Genomic DNA, 17,713 nt, shown 5'->3' with positions numbered 1-17,713 from the left:
ACCAGAGACCTTACATGGTAATCCAGAAACCCAAAATTTGACAACTGGTACCTGTCGATGTCGCTCCTGGCCGGCAGGAAGGACACACGACAAAGTCTGGCAGTGGACAACCTTTTCTTTTTATTTTCCTTCTCCGTACAGCCTGCCCTGGGATCGCTCCCAGCCGAAGCCTCTTTTGGTCCGCTCCCCGCGGCTCCTTTTGGGCTTCTACTTCCGGGCTTCTTCTTCCCCCCCAGGGGTGGCACCAGTATATATACGGATACAGTGTCCAATCATGTTAAAGTGAGCAAGGCAAGCTGATTGGCTAACATCATCAGTTGCCAGGCAGACTATATTGTTGAGCGGGTTGCTTACGCGGTAAGCAGGAAACTAACGTGCTCGATGGGAGGGGTAATCTACCTCAGGCTTTACTCTTTACTACAGGCCTCACGTCCGCCAAGTGAGGCGACCGGGCTCGGGGCTGCGGCTCCCAACAGGTACCAGGCTCTGCTCCAACGATTATACAGTTCTAAACATTGAATCCTCAGGTTCCTAACCAAAGCATTACTTGATCCACCTTGGCCTCATTGCAAAATAGGTCTGAAAAAAATATCCCAGTTCCAGAGTCTCCTTGAAACTCCCCAGACCTTTGTTATGACTGTCTCTCAATTCAACATTTCTTCTTAGTCAGTTTTGCTGCATTAATTTCTTCAACATATATTTATCTACAGAACATTTATCAGAAAAATGTTCTCTGTAAACTTCTGCATTTTAAAGTCTATTATTCATACCGGGTGTGGTGGTGCATTTCTGTAGTCCCAGCACTTGAGAGGCTGAAGTAGGAAGATCACTGCAATTTGGTGACCAGCCTGGGCTACATGAACCTAGGACCAGCCTGAACTGCATAGTGAGATCCTGTCTCAAAAAAGACAAAAATAAATAATCATAAAATAAAGTCTGTTATTCAGAAAATCCATTCTTGTCAGATGTTATTTTACAAAATGAAGAGGGGTGAAGAAAGCTGAGATTGAAGAGTTCACAGAAAGTCAAATATGTTAAAGATACATCTATGGAAGACCTCAGAGACTACTCACAGTATAGAAATAACATACGACAAAATAATTTGGAATAATGTTTAGATTAAACTGCTTTACTATATAAACAGATGCCATTGAAAACGTAGAGATTGAACACCAGATTTGCTTTTGATGTGCATACCTATGGTCACTGCAATTCTTCACTCTTATTTCTTTTTTTTTTTTTTAATTTAAGGAGATTAAGACAAAAGAGGACATAACAAAGCAGATCAGAACAGAACAATGTTAGCAACACAGTATTTCACTACAAGACAACCCGTAATTAACAGTAACTATCATAACAGTTATATATGTGCACCCATGTATATAGCAGCACAATTTGCAATAGCCAGATCATGGAAACAACGTAAGTGTCCATCAACTGAGGAATGGATAAAAAAGTTGTGGTATTTCTATACAATGGAGTACCACTCAGCTATAAAGAATGATCACATTGAGATATTTATAAATAAATGGATGCAACTTGATTCCATACTCATAAGCAAAATAAATCAAACTCACATGTATAAATGTGAGTCATGCATAGTCTCCCTAGTTTAAGAAATGATGAGTACATAAGAGTTTATGGTAATCATGTTTCCCCATTACATTGCTTTGAAGCCTAGTACAGATTCATAACTATCAATAGCATGTTAAAAAGAGATATACCAACATCAGACATATAATAACGCTGACATTGGCCCCAAAATGGTAGTCACCACCAACCTCACCAAACAGAAAATAAGATTCAAAGTGTTTTTAATATAAAATACACTTTAAAATATAGTCAGAATAGATTGAAGTTGTATCCATTCACAAAAGGGCCAATGCCTCTATGGCTGTCTAATGTAAAGAAAGATAAAACATGAAAATATTTTCTACTGCGAGAGTTACCTCTAGTCCTTTATCATTCTTGTTAGTTCTTTATTTGTAATGTGCTAAGAAGTGGTGTGATTCAAATATTAGGGAATTATTACTGTGAGTCACAGCAATATCCCAAGAAAATCTCAGGCAGAAATACATATTTAAGCAATTTTTTAAACTACTATGTTTACATTTTAGAAATGACTCATCATATTCTATTGTGTAAATACATATTTAGGTTAGTAAAGGCCTTTATAAAACTATGAATTAAAGCCAACTGGATGTATTGGAGTTAATCTTCTCTGCCTGCTTTCAGCGCCATTTTGAACGAGTGGGGTGAAATTGGACATTGTGTGTATATAATGGTGAAAAATGGTGGGCTACAATAAGGAATAATTCTTTTGATTTTCAGAACATAGTGGTCTATGAATTATGTTTAAAATTAATGAAAGAGAAGATAGAGAATGATTTGAATCTCATCAGTTGCTATTTTTCTCTTTCTCTGAGACAGCAATGAGCCATTTTCTAAGAGATTTGAACTTTTGTCAGCAAGTCCTTGTAAGCCTCTAAAAGGTCTTAATTTGAAGCTGAACCTTTTTAATGATGGTTTGTTTCACTTGAAAGAACAAACAAATAAGAAGTTGGACTTCCTGAGAGGTTTCTATTGTATAAAGACAACCTCTTTATAAATCTAAATAAATTTTTAACATTTAGGAAGATATGTACATTACAGCATATCCTTTTGCCATGAAAGAATGTTCTTCCTTCAACTTTACTAGTAGCTATAAAGAAAGGAATTTTTTCCCCACAAAAAAAAGTGGATTCAAAAGCAATGGAAGAAAAATTTATTATGCTTTAGCCTTGTTCTCTAGCACTACATAAGGAAAACCAGACTTATCCTATAGTATTATGTCAATTCTAAAACAATTGTTTGTACTACAGATTAATTTATTCAGCTTCGCATAGACTATGTTTTTACTCTTTATTCAGAGAAGGGCACTTTTTAAAAAAATAGATTTCCCATCACTGGTAGTAGGAAATGATGGTATCAGAGAGAAAACTGCAGAGAAAGCAAAAGTCTGGTATAGGCTTGAAAAGAAAGATACCACTTCTACATGTGCTGATGTACATGTCCAAACTCCACACTGAATCATCAGAAAAACACTGTTCTTGTTTTTCAAAGGTACATCCCTCACTTCTAGTTCTTCAGTTCTTTACAACAATAACCCTGTAGAGTCAGCCTGCTCATAAACCATCTATTTTCCCTAAAAGGAAACTCCTATATGTTTTCACTAAACATCATGAGTACCTTTCTTAATTTTGCATTTCCCAAAGTATAGTGCATGAACAACTGATTATTAAAACTGCAACTTTCAGTGACATATTATTCTCTTATATGGTATTAATAGTTTTCAATTTAGGTTACAGATGCCTTTTATATTTTTATTTATAGTGATAATATACACTTTAAATTTAAAGAAAATAATTTTAAATATTAGCTATCATATGAAATATTTAAGAAGAAGCTCATTCAGAATACTGTTCAAATAATATATGCTATTTTATCTTCTGGCATTTGGTATTGTAAAATGACCTTTTTAATTTTTTCTTTTTTCCTAAGATGCTTAGGTATATTTTCTCTACTGTACTTGATAACTTTTCTTGTCTGTATACTCCTTTATTTTATAGTTTTAGCTAATATTTTAGGTAGTTGTGAGATCTAAATTGTTGCCCACTCCCACTGGAACTCTTGCAAACTTAACAGACAGTTTATGCTGCTTATTGCATTGCAGAACACTCATTAATAACCGCCCTGGTATCAGCCTGTTTTTTCCGACACAGGCCATAATACTGCCAGAGCTATCTTGCAAACAAGTGTTGCAGACCACTCAGTCACTGAAAACAGTCAGCAGTTTCTACTGCTTACAAAGTGTAGTTCTGTTCTTTTATAACATATATGAACACTTCGTGGCCTCATTTCCCAAGGCTGAGTTTCTTTTGCCCTGTCTTCTTCCTTTTATTTCTGCCACAAAGTCGTGTCTCTATTTTTGTAATGTATTACTCTGTATTTCTGATGATTTTTGTCACAATTATATCTAGTTACATTCATTAAATTTATTAGTATCCCTCAGAATAATTTTGATGCTTTTTATGCTACTAGAGATCTTGGTTTTTATGTGTGTAAAATGTGAAGTCTTTTTCCTTCCTAAGAATATGGAGTATGTTTTAATATAAAAATGAAAATTAAACTATTTAAAGAATATTTTACTTATAAATTTTAAAGCTAGTAAAAACTTGACTTATATAGAATATATTCTCATTTACTAATATGTATATTATCCAGTTACGGAAAAACCTGTAATAATTCTAGTGAAGTACCTGAGAATATAAAGCAATTTTAGGTTTAATTTCAGCAGAATACAGTTGTTCATTTCAGCCTGTCATAGAATAACAGAAAAACAGACTTCTTGCCAATTTGACTGCTCTGAGTTACCCTAAGTTACCAGGGTTGTTATTAAAATGAGAACTAACAGTCAAAATAATGTTTGACATTTGTTTGATCATTGAAGCACATAAAAACATTACTTTCTGTGACCTGAACCAAGTTACCATTAATGAAGTCTAATAATTATCCATATTTCTGTTAATATAGTTTGTGATGCTTTTTGTTGATATTATTGAAGTCTTACAAAAAACTGAAGGTAGGTAGGGAAATTTGTACTTCTGGTTTTTTGTGTATAAAATCCAAATAATGTGTAAAACAACAATGTTTCATTAATTCATATAAGAAATAGCAACATATAATGATTACTAGGAATTCTTCTATTAGACCTTTAAATTTTGTGCTAAATTCTGACTGCTAACATGCAGAATTAAATGTCATCTGAAGGAGGGTATGGTCAGTAGTGTTGCTCATAAAATGACAGTGATATGAAATTTGAGACCCTATAAGACAATAAAAAAAGCTGCATATATTTTTAGGCTGGACAAGGGATTAGGCAGTGGGGTGCCAATAATATCCAACAACCAGATAGCCAAAGAAAAAGAGAAAAAGTCTTACTTTTAGAATTTATTAATTTCCATTATGTAAATATGCTCACCATGGCCTACTTCCAGTACACATAGCATCGTGGAATGCAGGCCTAGGAGGAGATACGCAGTAGCACCAATGAGGGGGACCTTTCAGGCTGCTATAACAAAACATCATGAACTAATAACATAGCCAACAAAAATTTACTTCTCACAATTCTGGAGACTGGAAGTCCAAGATAAAGTTGTCAACATATTTCATGTCTGGTAACAGCCACTGCCTTGTTCAGAGAAGGTCACTGTCGTTCTGGATTCTCTCATGATGAAGAGGCAAATGGACTCTCTAGGGAACCCTAATCTCTTTCTTAAGGTCTTCACTTACATGATTCAATCACCCTTAAAGGACCCACCTCCAAATATCATGAGAGATTAAGATTTTTAATTTCTGAATTTTTGATGGGTGTGAAGATCAATCTGTGTAGCATTTCAAGAGCAGTAAGTAGTATTTCTGTACTTCTGTCATGTAGCTATACACTGAAGTAGCTGAAATAAACCTAATCATAGGTAATACTAAAATGCAATAGTTAGAAAGTGGTGAACTGTCTTCATTATCTTGTTTTTAACATAATTTCCTTAAAAGTTGTATAATTCGCTTTATTAATGTCTATGTTTACAAGCTTACAAATTTCTTAAAATTTAAAGATTAGCTTCTGTAATCCGTATATGCCAGGTATAGCAAACCACTAGATTAATGGAAGATACCAGTATTACTTCTTCAAATATTTGAAGATACATCCTTGAGAAAAGTAAGTAAAATTAGTTTTTATTCTAGAGAATATCACCAATAATATGCAATGGAAGACAGCTAAATTTACACCAATTTTAAGAACAGACATTTTAGCAATGAAATTTGCCAGTGGTTAGTTTTTGTGGGCAGTAAATTCTCACTAAAGACATTCACTTTTTAGTGAAAATATCCAAGAAGCTACATTTCTCTGAAGCAGACATTCAGGCTGTGGAGGTTGTTCTCATATATTGTTTCCCAGCTCTAAGGTGTGAATTACTGCTTTGATTATCTAATATTTGCTTTTAGAAACTTTTGATTCATGATTTCAAATTTAGTGTTCAAAAATTTATTCTTGAAATTATTTCTACTGAGCCTCACGAGTGGAGGTTGCTTAAATAGGAACTATGTTGGAAAAGCATGCATCCCTGTACTTTCCCTGCTTGCAAGATCTTACACACAGCAGCACTGGCACAGAACCTGTCAGTCTGGTGTCCTGCACAGGAAGGAGAAGAAAGGTCATAGGCAAATAAATTTTTCCCTCAAGGGTCTTCTAAAATGAAGAGAAAGAAGGAATAGGGAAAACAAGAAAAATAATGCTCCATTCTTCCCTCAAAGTTGGTTGGCTCTGGCACTCAAAGAAACTAAGGGGAAGGAGAAAAAATGTGAGACTAACAAGAAGCAGCCATTTTTACATATTTCTTAGTTGTAGGCATCTCTAAAATAAGTGCCCACAATGAAAAAAAATCACCAGAATTCATGGCTTTATCTGTCTACATTTAGATAGAAAACTGAGAGGCATCCATAAATGAAAATCAGCTAAAAATACAGCTGTCATTTCAGTAATTTGAATATGCATGCACTTTATTTCCAACTTCTTCGTGACTTCCAGAGTATTTTAGTATTGTGTAAAAATTCAGTTTTAAAAGTTGTGAGATGATAACTTAGAGAAACACACATAGATGCACACCCACACACAATTTTATTATGTAACAGGGAATTAGAGGTTAGGTCTGAAAATGCCCTTCAGGTAGCTAAAAGCAGAATAAAGAATGGCATTGCTACCTTTACATTATTTTTTTTCTTTATTACCTTAAAACTGGGAATCAAATTCCTGCTCAGCTCTGCATGTAGGCATGTTCATACACTTAAGGAATGTCTGTAATGTATGATTCATTGACCCTAAGTTTACCTGGTCTATATCTCCTCCCATTCATGATTAAGAGCACTAAGATAAAAGTATCTGAGGTAATTTGCAAGATTTGCAAGGACATTCAGTTGTCAGATTTTAGACTGTCATTTTCAGACCCTCTGAAGCAATGCTTAGATGCCAACAAGTCTTCATTTTTCTAAATCTACAAAAACCTTGGATTGCAGGAAAAGCATATCCTCATGTACCATCACATGACGAGATCATCCAAAGCACGAGAAATTACCCGAGAAGAATAGGCTGTTCCTCTAAGCAAGAACTGTCACATCATCATGGGAATAACACTGCTCCCTCAAATGGTGATGGCTCTCTCAGAGCCTTGCAGAAACAGTCCTGAGACTGTAAGCAACTAGGTCACTGTTTAACCAGGATTTCATGTATGCCTACACATACCCTGAAGGCATGCAAGCCTTCAAAATTTCTTTTTCTTTTTCTTTTTCTTTGTTTCTTTCTTTGTTTCTTTGTTTATTTCTTTCTTTCTCTTTCTTTCTTTCTTTCTTTCTTTCTTTCTTTCTTTCTTTCTTTCTTTCTTTCTTTCTTTCTTTCTTCTACAAAATCCCTAAGTTTGCATTAACTACTAAAAGACAGATCTTAAGTCTCCTTTTCTGTGCTTGCCAGCATGGCCCTCCTGATTAAAGCTCCTTTCTCTTCCTTCATCATCGCTGTCTCCTTGACTACATTGTGGGATGGATTCCCTACCCTGATTTGTTGGGATCCCTATAGCCAGGGTTTTGCCCTAAAATTCTGGTAACAATGAGATTTATTTACATTTCCCTTTTGTCAAATATTTGAAACATCAAGTTGAAACGGTTGTTACTCAAACTGTGATAATGATATGAGTGATGAAATCTGCATTTTAGACCATACATTTTCACCTACACAAGACCCCCCAACAATTTCCATATAATTTAGCAAGAGTAGTAGAAAAGATATAATGAGTGCCCTTAGGGATTCACTTTAGAAGAGTCCCAATTAATCCTGAATTATTTTGAAAGCTATTATCTAATTTTATTATTAATGAAAAAAACTATGGATTTTATCCTGTATTCTATTCATACTTTTATAATAAAGAGAAAATTAAATACAAGACATTCTTTGTTTCTTTTTCTAGGATTACTGACATGTTAGGAAGATGGACCACATATATCCACAGCTTCGTATATACCATATATCCTTGTTGTTACACATGTTCTGATTTGAGAAACATTAATCTTCAGGATCAGTAAGCCATCTATTCTTGCAAACTTTTTGCACATGCAGCATGAGATATATATAATCATAATGTATCAAATAAAAGTAATTTTAAAAAGAATGAAATCATTTTAAGTTTTTGCAGATCAAGATTACATATGACTTTATCTTTCCCTCTGTTTCTCAAATCACAGGAGATCAAGAAGAAGCAAGTAGAAAATTAGAATAAATTTGTAGAATCTTTTTAAAAAAAAATCTGAATATACTAAACAGATGAACACAGATGGGAAAACTTAACAGACCTGAGTAAACTTTAATAAAACATAGGAAAAAAGAGAATTACTCTGAAGAAGACATTACCATCAGAACTCCAAAATAATCTCATCTAAGAGACAGGAAACACCACATAGGAACAGTCAATTGTGCAAATTAGTTAATGAACTGCAGACTAGCCACGCCAATCCCTTGCTCTGGAATGTCCCAAACTAGCACTATCTCTGCTAGAAACTCCAGAGGGGATGCTGATGTCTTACTCTAAGTGACTTCAGTTACAAATCAACTAATTCTTGAGCACAGAGGGCAGCCCACTTTTCACATCTTAAAAGATGGTGCCAGAAGTCTTCAGCCCTGTATCTCAGGGAAGGACCGTATACTTGCCAACGTTCAGAATGATTTTTGTATGTACTCATCACTGCCAGACAGATGATCCAGACTCTGAAAGTAAGAGAAAGTATTTACGATCCAGACAATTTTAAGATGAGGATAATTAGTAACATTCCAGAGGCCACCAAGAAAATAAAATAAGCTATAAAATACTATAAAATGTTAAAATACAATAGCTAAAATTCAAATCCTAGTATAAGATCTAAGTAACAGTGAACACTCAAGAGAAAGAGATATGCATAGAAAAATTATAGGTGAAATGTCGCTGGGAAGTTCCCAAAGATGCATGTATTAGCTACTTTGTCTTACTCTTTACAAATCAGAAGTCACTGCATTATCCTTTATATTAGAGTTCTTCTAATAAACATAAATTTTCCCTAATTTTTATAAACTAAGAATTTGTGATCATAGACTAAATCTTAAACTCATTTTTACTCAACTTTGTTTAAAAACACAAATTTGAGTATCTGCCTTTTTAATACCCTCCTAAAGAAATATTTGTCAATAGCTTGCATCTAGTAAATACCATCTTTGTATTTCACAAATATTCTACAAAGTTGTTATTCCTATAACCACTTTACTTATGAGAAACCTGAGGGCAGCACAATTGCAGAGCTCACAAGTAAATGGACTGTAGGATATGAATCAAAGGTTTTATTAGTACTTCAGTTGTTTCTTTAAGATGCCAATGTTTTTTGCAAGGGTGTCTAAGAAAAATGCAAAATATAGCTTAAAATATTTCATATAGCTTCAGCCTAAGCTATACTAATACAATTCTAGAATAAAAGTCCCACAAAAGAGGTAAAACAATATCTTTATATATATTATGTATAAAACTGAGAGGTTCAGCTAGTTTTTTCCCATCCTCTGAACACAAATGAAGTTTTTATTTTCCTTTTTTTTTTTTGGTCGTTTTGAGACAGGGGCTCGCTATGTGATTCAGGCTGACTTTGGGCTCACCTTGTAGCCCAGGCTGGTCTCAAAACTAGCAAAGATCCTCCTGCCTCAGCCTGCCGAGTGCTGGGATATCAGGAGTGCACCACCACACCTGGCTTTGCTTTTGTTCAAGTATTGATGTACTGAATACCATAATTGCTAATTAATTTTAAAATATTATATATAAAGGCTGGGGATTTAGCTCAGTGCCATAAGCACCTGCCTTGCAAGCACACAGTCATGAGTTTGATCCCTGGTAACAACAACAACAACAAATATATATATATATATATATATAATGAGATGATTTTGACAACTAAATAGGAAACATATTTTCTAACTTGGGTTTCATAGATAAGGAAAAGGATCAAAGTCTCATATTTAGAAGAAAGGGAATAAGGAAGGCAAGCTTGGTTCTCACAGTATCGTAGGGGAAATAAATATAGCTGACTTCCAGCCTACTAGAGGTCAGATATACCGTATTCATGTTCCCCCAAATCACAGGATGAATGCTAAGGAGTAATGGAGGTTAAGAGCAGGAAAACTATTGATAGAGACAGCTTTTAAGAGAGAAGATCCAAAAATGCTTTGCTGTGGACTCTGCTTCACAGAGGAAGTTTTGTGGAGCAAAATCACAAAGTGAATACAGCACAGGTCAACACTATGATCAACCAATAAATAAGATACAAGTGTAACCACTTAGGTAACATTGATCCAGTAGGGAAATGTAGCAAGTATACAGGGAAAGAACAAGAATCCTTTTAAGAAGGGAAGGATCAGGAAGTCTTGTCACCAATCTGGGTATATTGCTTATCCATGGGGAGGCACGCAGGCCTGGTCATTCCATCTTTACGTTGAGCTCTGCCTTCAACAGATGCACCTTCAGCCATAGCTGTAATATGTTTTCATCTTCTGCACTGACCCCCTTGAGGGCCTGCCTACCCATGTCTAACTGCTTATAATATTTCTACTTTATTTAGCTGTCTATAATAATGGCTCAAAAACAAAGGAATAACTTTCAGGGTGTTTACTAGCCATATCCCAACCACTGCTTTGTTTTCTTTTCAAAAAGGTCTAAGTTGCCCAAGCTGGTCTCATACTTGGTATCTTCCTAATTAGGGTACATGCCACACTTTGCTTGAGGGAGCAGATATGAGAAAAAATAGTCAAGACATTCCTGAACAAAAATAAATAAAATATAAATCCCAGATAATGTGTTCCGTCTAAGCTCTTTACGTTTGTGTTTGAACAGCACTGCAGAGTAACTTAATTCCAAAATGTGTTCCATGGAATATCTTTCCAACAAGAAAGCTTACTGGGGATCAAAAAACTAAGCAGTCTTACAGAAAATTTACTTCCCAGTTTAAGTTAATATTCTTGAAATGAGTGTAATTGCAGAAACTTTGTTTTTTGGTAATATTTATTAACATTTACCAGAAATAGTGCCTCAAATATTAATAATCTTATTCTGTCCTTTCACAAATTCCGTGAAAAGAATCACCTCTTCACATCGAGATTCGCACTCTTGTTTTCAGATAAAGTCCAGAGATCTTTTCTCTTCCCACTTTAGCTTTAGCTCTTTTTGTTCCCACCAGCACGGTCATGCTCGGTTTAGTTTTTAACTCATGTGTCCCACGTTGAAGAAAATTGCTTATGCTGCCACTTCATGCAGCACTTCAGGATTTTGTTCCAATTTTGAGAAAGAATTCTTGATAACAGAATTTCTGTGTTGAGTATTTGTTTAAAGCTAAAGCAGAAAACCACTCATGAGTAACGCAGGCAGTTAAATGGTACCATCTGGACCAAGAGGCATCTGTAAGTACCCTTAGTTAAGAACCAGTTTACAAATAATAACAGACCCCTAGAATTAAGTAGTTAGCTCCTTTGTCATGCAAAAAACAGTATTCAGGGGAAATACCTTGCTTCATTGCTTTTAAATCATCACAAATAGAATTACCAAAGTATTTTGGCTATTTCTTTAGAAATACCAAGATGAAGATTACTTAATCAATAACATTAATAGTAATAGACAAGCCAGTTGATGTATTCCAGTTGCATCGACAGGCACAAAGGACAAAGTTTTATATTTAAGGAATAAAGCAAGGAAACTAAACTGACCTAGACCACAGCTCCAGAAAGAATGAAAGGATAGATTTTAGGAGGAAAAATCAAAAGATTTACTTCACAAGAAATAGAAATATTGGGCCAGGGATTTAGCTCAGTGATATAAGTGCTGCCTTTCAAATGTGAGGTTGTGAGTTTAATCCCCGGTACCCTATTCCCCATAAAAGAAATAGAAATATTGTATAAATTTGACAAAGTTTCTTCTCATCATAACGTGTTGCAAACTGTTTTCACTTAATATTTTGCTTGTTTGAATAACATTTATCAAAATGCTATTTTGTGCTGTGCATGGCATATATCATGTGCTTGTTATATTTACAGAATGGTTATAAACAGAAATATGGGTAAATGCAACAGAGAAAATGCAGTCAAGATGAAGATGCAATAACCCAGTCTATACACTCCCACAGATAAAAAGCAACTTGATGTTATACTGTAATCAGCACCACCTGGTCCAGTGGGCCTAGATACACATCAGACATACATGGGTGACTAAAACATCTGGACCCATCCTTTCCAAAAATGTCTTTGATTTTCTATTTTAGAAGTTATAAATAAACTAAAAGTTTATGGTGCTCACCATATACCCTTACTGCATGCCTCACTTCCCTATTGGATCAATGTTAGCTAAGTGACTGTACTTGTGATCCTATTGGTTCCTATGGTAGTTTGATCCATGTTAGATCTACCTTGTGATTTTGCTCTATAAAATATTCTTGGAGAAAGAGGCTATGTAATAAGCCACTTCTGGAGCTCCTCCTTTCTCTGTGGAGCCTCCTCTCATAAATTATTCTTAATCTTAAACTCCTTCAACCTTAAAATTAATTCTTTGATATTTGGGAGACACAAACTTGGCCCATCTGACACGTAACTATTTGAGGTTACTTTTCAATTATCACACAAATCCAATAATTTGTTATGAATTTCTGTGTTTGACTATTTCATTAATTCCAAGTGTCATGTAAATCTTATATTCTATTTTCTCCCTCCAGATTTTTTCCAAAGAAGACCTCTCAAAAGAGTTGAGGTAATGAAGATGAGAGCTGCTAGAACTACAAGAATATACGCAAGTCATCAAACCACAAGGAGGATAAGCTTTATACATCTATAAATAGTGGACAAATATTGAATATTCAATTATTCCTTATCTGCATGATATCAGCACTGTGTTTGTGTTTGAGAAGACTTGATCATACTAACGCACCTTCAGTAAGACAACACTCTAGAATAGAAAATATAGTTGAGTCCATGGTCTTCTTCATGATTTAGTAGAAATGTTCTTTTCTTATCTACACTCAGCTTTTCTTCCTTGATTGCTTGACCCTTTGCAAAATTCCACTCTCTAGACTCAAATAGTATAGAGGCCTTTCCAAGTCCTTCTTTTATTTTTAAAATTTTCCTATTTATTAAAGTAGGTGCATAGTTTAAGACTAGATGAAAAGATACAGAAACATCTTAGCGATATAAATGACATGTCATCTCAGGTTCTGTCCCATAACAGGACTATGTGCTGTATTGTACAAATACAATCTATAGAATAAGGAAAATCATTGAGTATTTTTGGTACTCTATCTGAAGCAGCATAGAGAAAATGAGAGAGATAAGAAGGAGACAAAGGAGGAGGCTTTTAACACAGGCATGGGAGAGTTTCATAGGGGTGCAGCACCTCTCAACAAGAACAAAGACGTGGAGGAGTTCGGGAGGAACAAAACGACATATTAACTGCTGATTTGAAGGAGCATCTGCCTGTGTAAAACAGGAAACAGAAAGATTTATGGGGGGGTGGAGACTTGGGTGGTTGTGGAGTCTTGGGATCAGAGAAGGCTTAAGTGCATACATAAAAAGGGAGCAGGAGGTTTGTCTCTGGATGGAAGGAGAAGATAGAAATTACTATTGGAGAGATAAGTTGTTTCTCTGGGTCTGGTACCAAGCTGGATGGATGTAATCGTACAGATAGCTAAGCCCTAGGCTAGCAGAACCTATCAGAGGACAAAACAGGAACATTTTATGTCAATCACTGTTCTAAAGATATATCGTGACAAAATAACCTGGAATGTCCAAGCAACTGTGGTTTGGCCCTATTTCCTCACTGAATCTCTTCTCCACCTTTGATATCCTCAAAGAAACTAAAGTGCTCACAGTTACTTTTGCAGCAAAAAAAAAAAAAAAAAAAAAAAAAAAAAAACAGGGTTAGGAAAAATTTCCCAAAGCCCAGTTTCATCAAAATGCAATTCATGTTTAATAGCTGTGCTTCAGTGATTACAGGCTCCTGGGTAAATTGTTCATGATTTTCATATAGTGTGCTTTAAATGCATGCAGGGGGTGCCTCCCTCCCCTCCCCCGCTTCCCAGTTCCACATATCTTTTGGTACCTGAAGTGACCATATCACTTTTATTCTTCTCATAGATGATAGAAAAACGTTTTATTTCTTTGGCTTTTAAGATGTTCTTTATATGTTTTGGCACATTTTAGCAATTTAGGAACAGAAAAAGAAAGCATTCACTAATATAGTATATTTGCAAATAGGTACATATACTAGCTTTGCATAATATTACTAGGAATCAAAATCAAAAGGTTTAATTTACAGAATGAATGACTGCATAATGCAGTCTTTAAATATACACATACAGTTTTCTAAAAATGAAAAGCAACTTGGGAACCACTTTTTTTCAGTTTTGCATAAATTCCTTAGAAGCTTTCATAAACTCATCCTTCTTTCTCAAGGTAATTGTGTTTAAAAAAACATGTAAAAAGCTCAATAATTGATCTGTATAGACTTAAATGGAAACAATTTACATTTGTTCATCAGGTAGGATGTGAAGGGAGGTGCAGGTTGTAAATGCATAAAGATGATTGAGGCATTTATTATAATTGGAAGAATAATGTTAATGGGGAAACTTTCTGATATTCATGTGATTTGTTTTTGTAGAACAACATAAATTAATGTGCTCAGTGTTTGATTGTGAGGGTTGTTTCATTCTGACATGGCACTTTCAGTTTTACTACTAAATCAAAATTCAATATTAAGTTGTAAAATAGAATTCCAAATTTGTTATTTTGAAAATATAGTTTATTATTATGAAAATAATGACATAGCCAGTCGCTGATTTCTCTGGACATGACAGACTTTCCACAGGAGTCATAAAATGTTCATAATCACAAATCTGCTCTGGAAATCCTAATAAAAACTTGGGAGTGTGGAAGGAGTTATGTTAGATTATTATTTTTTTCTTTTTTTCAGTCCTGGGGAACGAACCCAGAGCTTTGACTGAGCTAAATCTCCAGCCCTTTTTCTTTTTAATCTCAAAGCAAAGTTTCACTGAGTCACTAAGTTTCCCAGGCTAGGTTTCAACTTGTGATCCATCTTCCTGAGACTCTCAGCATCCAGAGATTATAGCCATACACCATCACACCTAGCATATTATTTAGTTTCTGTTATTACACTGACCTCAGTAGCTCCAGAAACATTTAGTTAATGTCACAATTTATTTGAAAAACTTCTATGAAGCTGTAGTCTTCTCTCATTTGCATGAAAAAGATATGTGACAGAGAGGGGTTAGAATAGATCTTTAAATTTTAATTTTTTAAAAAAAAATTAGCTGTTTCTCCAGTTTTCTCATGCTGAAAGTGAAAGACACTCACTCTTGATCCTCCCACCTCCTACCCAACCCTGGCCCCAAGACTCATGGATGAATAAAGTTCAAACTCAGCCTGCATGGCTTCAACTCTGTCTGTCAGCAAATTAAAAAATCCCTGTGGCTCAAGCTGTGCCCAACATAAGAGAAGGAAACTTACTCTGCCAGTAGCTGTAGGGCTTAAAACAAAGCATCAGGGAGCTCAAGGAAAACCAGTCCCACAGGAGTTGCCAGAGAAGATAGAAATTCCTGTCCCTTATGCTCCAATTTGTCCACCTCTACTGAAGCCCATATGTGGGGATCTGAAGTGAGAAAATAGTGAGTCTCTGGCCCATAACCCCCAAAATAAAAAACAGAATCCTTACCCAAGAGGAAAAAATGAAGAAATCCCCAAGATCAGGCAGTGGATAAAGTCAGCCATCTTTGATTAGGCCACACAAGAACCTTGCAGATACTCTCTAAGAGACCAAAGCACCTGTTTATTATGATGCAGAGAATCAAAAGAGGCAATGGCCTTACTTATCAGCCTTTTTCAACCACTGACCTTCTCACCTGGAAGCATCACATCCTCTTCTACACAGGGAAGCTATAGGTACCCATAGATCTAATACAATCCATCTTCCAAGTCACAACCTGAATTTGACTGTAAACAGCTTCTCCTGATGCTATTCAACACTGAAGAATGCTGCAGAGTGACCCAGGCAGCTCTCTGCTGGTTAGAGGACCATGCCCCTCAGGAGTGATGAATGTCCAAATATATGCTAAAAGCCTTTTCTGCAAGACTGAACCAAATTGGGACCCAAGTGTGGTAACTGGGACAGCTAGTCTAATAAAATATCAAAAAGCCCTCCTGGAAGGCTTGAAGGAAGAAAGCAAAAAAGTTATAAATATGGGAAAATTTTCAGAGGTGTTCAAAAACCAGAGGAAAGTCCCTGTCAGTTGTATGAAAAACTTTCTGAGACATTTCAGCTCTATATTCTGTTTAACTCCAAAGCAGCCAAAAAACAACACATGGTAAATGCAGTTTTTGTAAGTCAACCCCAATGGGACATCGGGTGGTAATTACAGAAGCTAGAGGGCTTTGCTGGCATGAATGCCCCTCAGCCCATGGATCTGCTAGCAACAGGGCTCATGGCAAAAAAAAAAAAAATCCAGAGGTCACTAAAGAATGAGGACGAAGGACAAGACAAAAAAAGATCTAACAGGACAGGGGCCTGGGAACTAAAGAAAGCCAGGCTGGAATCACTGTGTTCAGTATAAAATGATACGACACTAGAAAGACGAATGCTCAAAAAAGGACAAAGAGGATAGTAGAGGTTATTAGACCAGAGACTGGGTTACCAGGAGCTATACAGAGAAAACAAAAACCTGATCAGACTGGTGAGAACTAAAAGCCATGAGGGTTAAGCCAAATTGGGTTCTCTTAGGCCCCAACAAGCCTACAGTCGTAATAGAAATAAAGGACCAACTAGTGGATTTTAATTGCAGACAATGGAGCTGAACATTCACTAGCTATAGGTTAAAATAAAGTAGCACAGCTTTTTGGGCCCCTGTCTTTAAAGAAGTGATAATCATTGGAGTGACTGGAATCCAAGAAAAGAGGCCATTTGCTGATCTAAAACATGTATTGTAGGGGAACAAAATATCCAACATGAGTTTCTATATCTTCCAAACTGCCCAGTACTTATTCTAGGGAGAGACTTGCTAGAATCCTAAATTACCTTTGGATCATAAGGAGATGTAACTCTAAAACTGGTCCATCCAAAAGCTCTGGTGTTAACCCTAACTGTCTAACACACAAAAGTTGGAACCAGTATTCAGATAAGCTATCAAAGGCGGGAAAAGGAACTCCTCTGTCGGGGTCGCTCCCGGCCGGCAGGAAAGACACACGACAAAGTCTGGCGGTGTGCAACCTTGCCTTTATTTGTCTCCGCGTGGGCCCCGTGAGGCCTCCTCTCTGCCACCAGCCCTTTCTCGCCGGTGGACTTTCTCTATCTCTCTCTGTGCTTCCTCCTCGTGGCGGGAGAGGCATTTACTTTTATAGGGTAACAGTGGCCAATCAGTTCAAAGCACGTGATGCGGGCTGATTGGCTAACATCAGTTGTTGCTAGGCAGACTATCTTACAGAGCGGGTTGTTTAAGTCGCCAGGGCAATCAGGGGGCAGGAAGCAGGCGCCAACTTGGCTCACTCGATGGGAGGGGTAATTTAGCTCAGGCTTTG

At 36.1% G+C, this 17,713-nt stretch overlaps 1 long non-coding RNA gene across 1 annotated transcript in view; it reads left to right on the top strand.

Moving 5' to 3' along the window:
• The window catches only part of LOC134470463 (uncharacterized), a 29,266-nt gene extending 14,206 nt beyond the window's left edge, over positions 1–15,060 (top strand). The window contains exon 2 of the long non-coding RNA XR_010039378.1: positions 12,850–15,060. This is a non-coding gene — a long non-coding RNA (uncharacterized LOC134470463). The remainder of the gene's footprint in view (positions 1–12,849) is intronic.
• The last annotated feature ends 2,653 nt before the right edge of the window (positions 15,061–17,713 follow it).

The sequence above is a fragment of the Cavia porcellus genome, unplaced genomic scaffold (assembly GCF_034190915.1).
Source record: "Cavia porcellus strain 051 isolate PalLab524CR breed Dunkin Hartley unplaced genomic scaffold, mCavPor4.1 scaffold_15, whole genome shotgun sequence".
NCBI classification, from domain to species: domain Eukaryota; kingdom Metazoa; phylum Chordata; class Mammalia; order Rodentia; family Caviidae; genus Cavia; species Cavia porcellus.
The sequence above is the reverse complement of the archived record's forward strand: the minus strand, read 5'-3'. Positions and strand labels throughout refer to the sequence as shown.